Source organism: Palaemon carinicauda, chromosome 26 (genome assembly GCF_036898095.1).
Source record: "Palaemon carinicauda isolate YSFRI2023 chromosome 26, ASM3689809v2, whole genome shotgun sequence".
Lineage (NCBI taxonomy): Eukaryota > Metazoa > Arthropoda > Malacostraca > Decapoda > Palaemonidae > Palaemon > Palaemon carinicauda.
The window spans coordinates 81,379,972-81,389,971 of record NC_090750.1 but is presented as its reverse complement, the minus strand read 5'-3'; the positions used below and the strand labels follow the sequence as shown (position 1 = coordinate 81,389,971).

General features: G+C 30.9%; 1 protein-coding gene and 1 non-coding gene across 2 annotated transcripts in view; one reads left to right on the top strand and one right to left on the bottom strand.

Moving 5' to 3' along the window:
• LOC137620035 (uncharacterized) overlaps window positions 1-10,000 on the bottom strand; it is a 40,068-nt gene that overhangs the window by 28,850 nt on the left and 1,218 nt on the right. The gene's annotated exons all lie outside the window — the stretch shown is intronic.
• On the top strand, window positions 1,155-1,226 carry TRNAQ-UUG (transfer RNA glutamine (anticodon UUG)). Its single transcript has one exon. It is a non-coding gene; the product is annotated as a tRNA-Gln (tRNA).

Here is a 10,000-nt window from a genome sequence, read left to right as displayed (position 1 = left end):
CATTCGACAAGTCTATACATACACATCTACTGTATACTCATTTTTAAAGGTATTATGGTAATAATGAACAATTTATAATCCCTAAACATCAGAAATAATTGAAAATTAATAATTCATCATGAAAAATACAAATAGCGGACAAATTAATTTGCACTTTACCTTTTGAGAAGAGGCAAGTGAGAAAAGAGGAGTTACAGCTTGGAAGGAGAATCTCCCTCAATGAGCATTGCTAGTAAAATATTGAGAGTTCTCTCTTGAACAAGGTTCCTTATCACTAAATAACTTAGCCTAATCCAGTCTTGATGGACACTCGCTCATCTTCAGTCATCCTTTTTTTTTTTTGTACACAATTCAATGTTGCCAAAGAACCTATCTAGAGACAACTGCTTTTGCCTTTTATTGAAATGGCATGAAAATTCAGGAAAAATTGCTTGAAAACTTGGTGTTACATTATTTATTTCCTTTCCTCACTGGACTATTTTTCCCTATTGGAGCCCTTGGGCTTATAGCATCTTGCTTTTCCAACTAGGGTTGTAGCTTGGCTAGTAATAATAATAATAATAATAATTACGTATTGGAAGGCAGCAGGAGGAAGATTTAATAGTGCTGGATATATTGGGTGAATGTAATCTGGAAAGATTTTGGGGGTTAATATCTAAGGGAGCATAAGAATTTGTATAACACAGAATGGAGAGATGCTTTTTTTTTGTAAGGGAATACAATTAATTGCGGATGAGCTTCTGTGAAATAGCTAGTGTTAGGAAAGTCATCTGCATAAGATGGCTGTCCTTGATATTAATTTCTTTGTTCCGCTCAGAAATGGATTATTATTATTATTATTATTTAACTATTTATTTATTTATTTATTTATTTATTTATTTTTTTTTTTTTTTTTTTTACTGGATGTGATTAAATTATACACGAATATTAACGCTTCAGTTTCCGCTAAGATCATTTTAGTTTATTATTCTCCTTTAATGTACATATAGTCACAAAGCTAATTTTGCTCAATGAAAGTTTTATCTAATAGATATCGTCCCTTATGTCAGAAAATCAGTGACTGAACAAAACAACTTCATCTTATGAGTCGAAGGAAAACTCGTTTATCTGGTTTCCATATGATAAGAAAGTTGATATATATAATTATATCTTGTGGTCTCATGGTGTAATGGTTAGCACCCTGGACTTTGAATCCAGAGATCCGAGTTCGAGTCTCGGTGAGACCTTGGTATTTTTGTTAAAACAGGACCGGAGTATATCTGTATTTTATTTTGAAGATAATATTAGTTCGTATATGGTTTATCTTTATCCGTAATTTTCAATATTTCAATAACAAATACGGACTAAGTACTGATAGCAATTGTACATTTACCTGAAAGTTCGACTTTGCTTCTATCTATCAAAAGGTTCAATCGAAGTAACATAGCTTAGCAAACGTTTTAGGTAGATGAGTAAAAGGGGATTGTTGTTAAAGACCTTCTAAAATAGCAGTAGTAATTTTTCTTGCTGATATCTCTTATTGAAGTTAATGTTTTATCATTTTAATTATTATTTAAAAGCTGCATGATACCTTGTATCTTTTGAGGCCAACGTCAACTTTAAACTTTAACAACAATAGGATCATTTTAATGAAGTGGAAATAAATTTATATGTTAAGAATTCGTTTGTCTATAGGACAGAAGGTAACCGGTTCAATTCTTTGCGCCAGTGTAGATAAGTCTCAGTAACCAACCAAATCCTAATTGGAGCCCGTAGGCATATATATATATATATATATATATATATATATATATATATATATACAGTATATATATATATATACAGTATATATATATATATATATATATATATATATATATATATATATATATATATATATATATATGCCCCGTCCCTTGGGTAAGGAGAAGAGGATGGGAAGGGTTGAATTTGTGTGTGGACATCTATCTAAATATTTATTAGTCATTTTTGACTGGATGCGTACATTAGCAATAATAATGATAATAATATACTAAACAAAAGTATGGATACATTGGTTGTGTGAGTATAAAGCACTAGCAGTTTTACATATAACCTCCCAACACGGAACTTATCGGAATGAATTTCCGCGCTTGATTTGATATGTCTGAGACATCTCACCTGGCTTATCAAAAGGCTCTGCCAGGCTATCATCTTAGCCTCCTTCATCTAGTGTAAAATGTAGTCGTTTAGATGATAAAGGGTAATAAAACAGCTGCTTATTGCCCTGGTGGGTTTTAAGCATGATTATTATTCAGATTATTTTAACTGGAAGTAAAAAAAATAACGAATTTCTTAGTAATATGCGGAGCAGCAGTTTTGATGTCAGTGGGGATACCTTAACGTGGTGAAAGGTTTTGTGTATCGCCATGATCAGAAAAGCTGTGCAAGTCGAGGCCATCCTTACTAGGTTAGTTTGCTGTGAGCGATCAGACAAAAGTCTCCCACCATCACCAATACGTAGTGGCCAGTGTGGTTATGAAAATGGCATAACTCCAGACATGATTGAGAACATGTCTGAGGTCTGTCCTGCAGTGGAATAGAAACTCCTACATTTGTTGTTGTTGATTATTGAATTAATCAGTATTATTGAAATTATTAGAAGTATTATTATTAATATTAAAATTATTGAAAATTACTGTACACAAAGAGATGATATCAATGTGGATATTCCGATCACAGAGCAAAAACTGGAATCTGGTGAACGTTCTCCTTTGTGTTTTGTGATCAGTCATAAATTGTCAAATATTTCCTTGTAACGATTGATGGGCAAAAGATACTTTTTTAAAATTACCTACAATTTTCTCTTTCATTTTTGGTGATCAGTCAAAACTTCAAGTCACATTAATATCATTTCAAGTTCATTTTCTGGTTACGGTTGGTTGGGATAAGAGCAGAGGTCAACACCGGGTCTCTTACCACTCTAGCACATTACCATCAATTACGACCTACTGATATTTTAAGGATGCACTGGCATAAGGCCGCCTTAATATAAGTCAATCCATAATCTTAATGTTCTTTATTCCTTTCATAGGCGAAGTTGCAAACTAGTAAGTACTTAACGATTGTTAAGGTATTTTTAATAACATGCCTTTTCTAGGATTCCAGAATCTTAAATTACTCCTCTCTAAGTGAACTCAAGGAATTAGGAACGTATCCGAAAAGTGAGAAACTTGAACACAAAAAAGGAAATATAGATACATGTTTACGCTCTGTAACATTCGTATAAAAAGTGGAATATTCAACATGACCATTATTTGTTTGGATTGAACGTTACCAGATAGGAGAAGAGTCCATGAGTAGTAGGTGATCAGGTTGATAGTATTCCTTCATGAAAGTACAAATGCACATAAAGCATATCAATAATAAAAACAATAATATTATTATTATTGTTGTTGTTGTTGTTGTTGTTGTTGTTGTTGTTGTTATTATTATTATTATTATTATTATTATTATTCTGTGCTAAGCTACAAAACTAGTTGGAAAAGCAGAATGCTATAAGGCCGCGGGCTATAGAATGTGGTTGTGTGCCATGGTCTTCTAAGAGTAGGTTTGAAAGTGAAACTAAAGTCATATTATACCCAAACTAGTGTACGCGACCTGTCAAAAATTATGGCTAAATATTAGATAGATATGCACGCATACGCACATCCCTCTCACCAGGGTATGATTACTCTCTCTCTCTCTCTCTCTCTCTCTCTCTCTCTCTCTCTCTCTCTCTCTCTCTCTCTCTCTCTCCTACCCGAGGAACGGGGAGAGCTGAAATTGACCGAAAAGAAATATATATATATATATATATATATATATATATATATATATATATATATATATATATATATATATGCCAGACACTTGCTCTTTATTGTATAGAAGAGATACTTACTTGCAAAGTTAAGCCAAATTGCGGTGTCTAAAAAATAGGAAAAAGACTCACAGTTCTAAAATGTGTTACCAACCAACTACAACATTCTAACACGCAGAAAGCGAGACGACGTCCCTGATGGAGTTACTTCGCAATTTTTAGCGTCACGGATGGTTCTGGCCTTTGTCCTCCTGCGGTTCTTCGTTCTTCTTTTTACTTCCTTTGCGATTGTAAGAAGGGCTTGTCATAACCCCTTTCCCCCCCTCTCCCATCCCCCAAATCCCGTGTCTTCGCCACTCCTACATTCACTTTGTCCTTATGGTTTGTTGACTTTGATAAAAAGAAATTGCCGGAAGTCATACGTGAGGTCAGAGAGGGAGGGAATTGAGCGTAGAGCATTATAGTATATAAGTATGATAATGAAGGGCTTTGGGTTGCTTTATTTATTGTTTAGAATATTTTGGAAGATTTATGATTGGAGACTTAACAGTTACTATATATAACAATGTGATTTTTTTATTCATTCAAAATGCCTAAAACATTCCCTTCCATACGTACCTTCCCAGGCAGTCTTTCAAGAGAAATATTACATATTATAAGATTCATAGTGTTCCTTTTAATATATTTATAATTTTCACATAGCAATCTGAAATCTTAATTCACACTCATGAAATTCTGCAGTGACAATTGATTTGGTTCTAGTATTTTATCTTTTCCAAAAGATTAACATTATTTTATAGATTTCACTATAACAAGTTTGTTAATAGTGTGTAAGCTGCTAAAATAGTGGATCTTAGGTTAACTTTCTTATCTGGATTTCTAAACCCGATAACACAATGATTAACATCTAACTGCTCTTTAAATTCCAAAGGTATGGAACTTCAGAGTATTGGAAGCAGAAAACAAGTACATGGGCTTGCGTTGCTTGTGGCCTAATGCGCAGTGCTTGTTATTATAAAAATACCTTTGCGATTTCCACCTTGTTAACCTCATTGTTTGTTATATGATATCCTGCGCTTACTTGACACTATCAACATCATACACCACTTTTGCCGCCCCCGTTTACTTATTCCAGATAGTCTGTTCATATACAAATAAATTTACCCAAGACTTTAGCGTTATTTTTTGTTTTTAATTTCAATTTTTATGATATTTTCTATGGATGAATAATGTTTGTCTTCTCACCTCTAGGACCTTTATCAACGGCGTGACTTAACTTAATTGATTATCGGAACTTGAAATTAAAAAACTGATTTCTTCATTCTCCAAACACACTCGTTAGAATATGGCAAGGAATTTTAACAATTAATATTAAGTAAATATGACTATATCTTTTTGTATATTCTCTCAATATTTAATTTTGAAGTGAGAGCCAGGCAGTTTACACCCCAAACCCCAAGTTATATATTCTTTTACCGCTAAAATATTTCCAGTCTTCCTCCATATAATATTTATGTGAGCTATTCACTTTGTACCTCTTTTCGAAACATCGTCAGTGCTACGAACCTCGGGATTCTCTTTGAAAAATCAAAGCTATGCTCTTCACAACTTCAAGATATTAAACTTTTTTACTTCTATAACTTATGAATTCTTTATTCCATTTTTCTCTTGGAATGCAAAGTTAAACACCTTACACTTTACTATTTGTTACAATGATGTTTTTCCACAGCGTGAAGTAACCAAGATATTTTTCATAATCTAATACTGGTTGAATCAGTTGAACTTCAAAAATTCAAAGTTGCTGCAAATGTTTTTATTTTGACCAGGCTGACATGAGTGTTTTTATAGTTTATATATGACATATCTGCTTTGACGTTGTTAATAGTTTATATATGACATTTCTGTTTTGACGTTATTACTGTTTTTAGAATGATTTATTAATAATTTGTTCTCATCATTTATTTATTTCCTTGTTTCCTTTCCTCACTGGGCTATTTTTCCCTGTTGGAGCCCTTGGGTTTATAGCATCTTGCTTTTCCAACAAGGGTTGTGGCTTCTCTAGTAATAATAATAATAATAATAATAATAATAATAATAATAATAATAATAATAATACTCTTAAAGAACCTACCTATTTTACTTTTTGTTATGAGCAAAAAACTTTCCTGTCTTTCTGTCCTGAGTAAATCTCATGGAAATTAAATAAGTTCAAAGTCATCTATAAATACCGTTCTTGTTATAACCCATGGAAAACATTTCTCTTTCTACATACCACTTTTAAAATGATACAATGAGTTATTTTTTATTTATCTGTCATGATTCCAAAAGTCATATATTTTCTGTAGATCCTTCCTCACTCTGACTCATGAGGGAAAGTTTTCTAAGATCACTGTTAGCTAAAATGGCACAGAAGAGAGAGAGAGAGAGAGAGAGAGAGAGAGAGAGAGAGAGAGAGAGAGAGAGAGAGAGAGAGAGAGAGAGAGAGAGAGAGAGAGAAAGGTTTCAAAAGAACCCTCGGAAAAAAGTTTTGATTAATTTTCCGCTCCCAGCCAAAGCTCCCACTAGGTGGGTGTTATAATTATTTTCGTTTTGGCTATATCAGGGGTTTGATGCTATAGATGCTCGGTATTAATCAGGTTCTATGGCCTTTAATGCGACGAAGGATATAATATGGTATTAGGAAAAGAGCATTTTGAATATCTTATACTGTTTAAAGAGTTGACATTTTCTATTTACTTTAGTGTTCCATGTTTGAAGATAGACTAAATTATTTAGCATTGAAAACCTGCAGTGATAAGACTGGATGAATTATCCTGTTATCGTAAAACCTATGAATTTAATGGAAAACATGAATATCTCTCTCTCTCTCTCTCTCACTCTCTCTCTCTCTCTCTCTCTCTCTCTCTCTCTCTCTCTCTCTCTCTCTCTCTCTCACACACACACACACACACACACACACATTCGATTAGAATATTCTTATTACTTTCTCCATTTTTCAGAATAATTTTGGGCTATGTCAAGAATGTAGGAATTGACATTTTGTAATGATGGGCAAATTCATCGAATTACCGTGCAATGAATAAATAATCTCAATAAAGAGAAAAGTACAGTTAAATTATATGTTTGCGTGATTGCCTTGAAATTGCAAACACACACAAGCATATATATATATATATATATATATATATATATATATATATATTATATATATATATATATATATATATATATATATATATATATATATATATATATATATATATATATATTTATGAGTGTGTGTGCATATCTTTATCATGTGTATATATCAATATATATATATATATATATATATATATATATATATATATATATATATATATATATACATAATGTGTTTATACTGTATATGTATGTTTGCATATACTTACATAATATTGTCTGTATACATATATATTTACGTGTATATGCATCAATACTAAATGCATATTATCATAGGCAAAAGTCAAAGGGTCTGCATATCAGCTGAATGGGGGAGCTATAGTGTTTGCTCTTCCGTAACAGAGGAACTAAAATGTGCACTTAGAGGATTTAATAAGTGATGATTACACAGGGTTGTGGGGGAGAACTGTTTACTATCGTACGGAGTAAGAACCAGAGATCCCACTCATACAGTTTTTCTATGAAGACTAGAAATTGCCCTTTAAATCTTTCACTCGAAACCCTTATAATAAGTTCTATAAGTACTAAGCAAAAGTGAAATATAACCAGAAAAGTTTGTTGATTTTGTTATTGTTAGTCTGATATTAGCATAATGTTTACGAGAAATTTCTTTGCGAATAATTGATATAAAAACAAAATGTATAACAGGAAGTAATGATAAGATATCCTAAGATTGCAGCTCTTCTAGGGGAAGGACACTCCAAAATCAAACCATTGTTATCTTGTCTTGGGTAGTGACGTAGCTTCTGTACCATGGCCTTCCACTGTCTTGGATTAGAGTTATCTTGCTCAAGATTACACTCGGGAACGCTGTTCTATCTTCTTTATCTTCCTCTTGTTTTTCTAAGTTTTTATAGTCTATATATGAAAGATCTAATTTAACGTTGTTACTGTTCTTGAAATATTTATTTTGCGTATATTACTTCTCTTGTAGTGTATTCGTTCCCTTGATTCCTTTTCACAATCGTTTATTTTTCCCTGCTGGAGCCTTTGGGCTTATAGCTTCTTGATTTTCCAACTAGGGTTCGAGCTTAGCTTCTAATAATAATAATAATAATAATAATAATAATAATAATAATAATAATAATTATAATAATAATATCCACTCGAGTTTGATTACCGTATCAAAATACTCATCTTTGTTATGGAATTAATATTCCCAATTGTTACTCATTTGGAACTTAGGTTTTATTTAGCGTTTTTCACTTGTTTATAGTTGATAATGGTTTTGGCAAATTTTTTTTTTTAGCGTTTTTCATTTGTTTATAGTTGTATTGTTAAGGGTTTTGGCAAATACGAAATTTATAGATTTATATAAACGATAATCTTATGACGTTAACAGTCTGTTAGTTGGAATAGTCAAGTAGAATATGTAATAAATATTTAAGTTATATTTCCTCCCTTTTAATACTTTTAAATTATTTGTGTACTACTTAGAAAACCAAAAAATCAGTTTACTTATATGAGAAATTTAGATTATTATTATTATTATTATTATTATTATTGCTATTATTATTATTATTATTATTATTATTATTATTATTATTATTATAAACAGATGACGTGAAAATATTAGTATTACTAATAGCATGGAAAAAATTCAGACATAAACAGTAACCAATCCTAAAGATCCATCAATATACAAACCAAATAATTTCCACAGAATAGATTCCTTCTGTGTAAAAACAGAGGAGAATATCAAATTATTCCAAAAGGTAAATCAGTATATAAATATTTAATAGATAACCTTCAATGGTTGTTTGGAGTTCTACTGTAATTGTCTATGTTCGGTCTGACAATCATTTGTGTGGAACTAATCACTGTGATATACTGAATTGATAATGGTTAGATTTTCAAGAGAAGAAATATGGAGCTGTTATTGTTATTATTATTATTATTATTATTATTGTTGTTGTTGTTGTTGTTATTGTTATCATTATTATTATTATTTTTATTATGATTATTATTAATTATTAATATTATTATTATTATTATTAATGTTTTTATTTATTATTATTGTTATTAGTATTGGGTAAGCTACAACCCTAGTTGAAAAAGCAGGATGCTGTAAGCCCAAGGATATCCAACAGGGAAAAATCTGTTTGTATCTTCCCAGCATCTACGCTCTTTTGTCTTTCGAATGTCAAGAGATGATATATGGATCTAGTTTGACTTTTGTCATACAGGTTATGCATATAATTATGAAATACCGTTCATATCTAGTGGTGATTTACCCGTAATTTTCATTTATCATTTTGTCGATTCGTGGAAAATTGCTGTTATAGATAACAATGTATTATAAGTTCTATGCATCCATATTCTAATATGAATTAACTTCAAAAGGATTTTTTAAATAATTTGGAAATTTGGTAGGCCTATTTGTTATTCTTTGTCTTCATGAAAGATTTGCTACATTAGAAATAAAAAAAAAATAATTGTATTTCATATATAGTTTATAAAACATTTATATTAGTTCTTTAGACTGAAATTTGTTTACATGTTTACTTATTTAGGATAATATAGAAAAGAGCATATTAAAAAGGACTTAAAACTTTTCGTAAAATCAGAAAATGAAGTAAGAAAACCATAAAGAAAACAAATTTATAGTTATTGGAGAAATTTTGATAATATTTATTTTACAAATTATCAATATTCACGAGCCTTTGTGGCATTGGCCATGTGTCACTGATTTAGTCAATATTGCATTTTGTATTCATAAAGTTCAAGTTGCTATAATTGCACGCGAAAAGTATTTGATAAAGGTGGGATTTTGCTCAAAATAGTTATTGTAACAATGATTCACTATTCACACATTATTTGCTAGATGCTGTAGTTATGATAACTTTTTGCTATAACTGATCAAGATAAAATGCTTACATTTTCTGCTAATGATAAGGTATTTAAAATAACCAGTCATAAAGTCGAGAAATTTTATCTATTTTTCTAAAAATATGAATTTAGTTATGAATAACTTTTCTC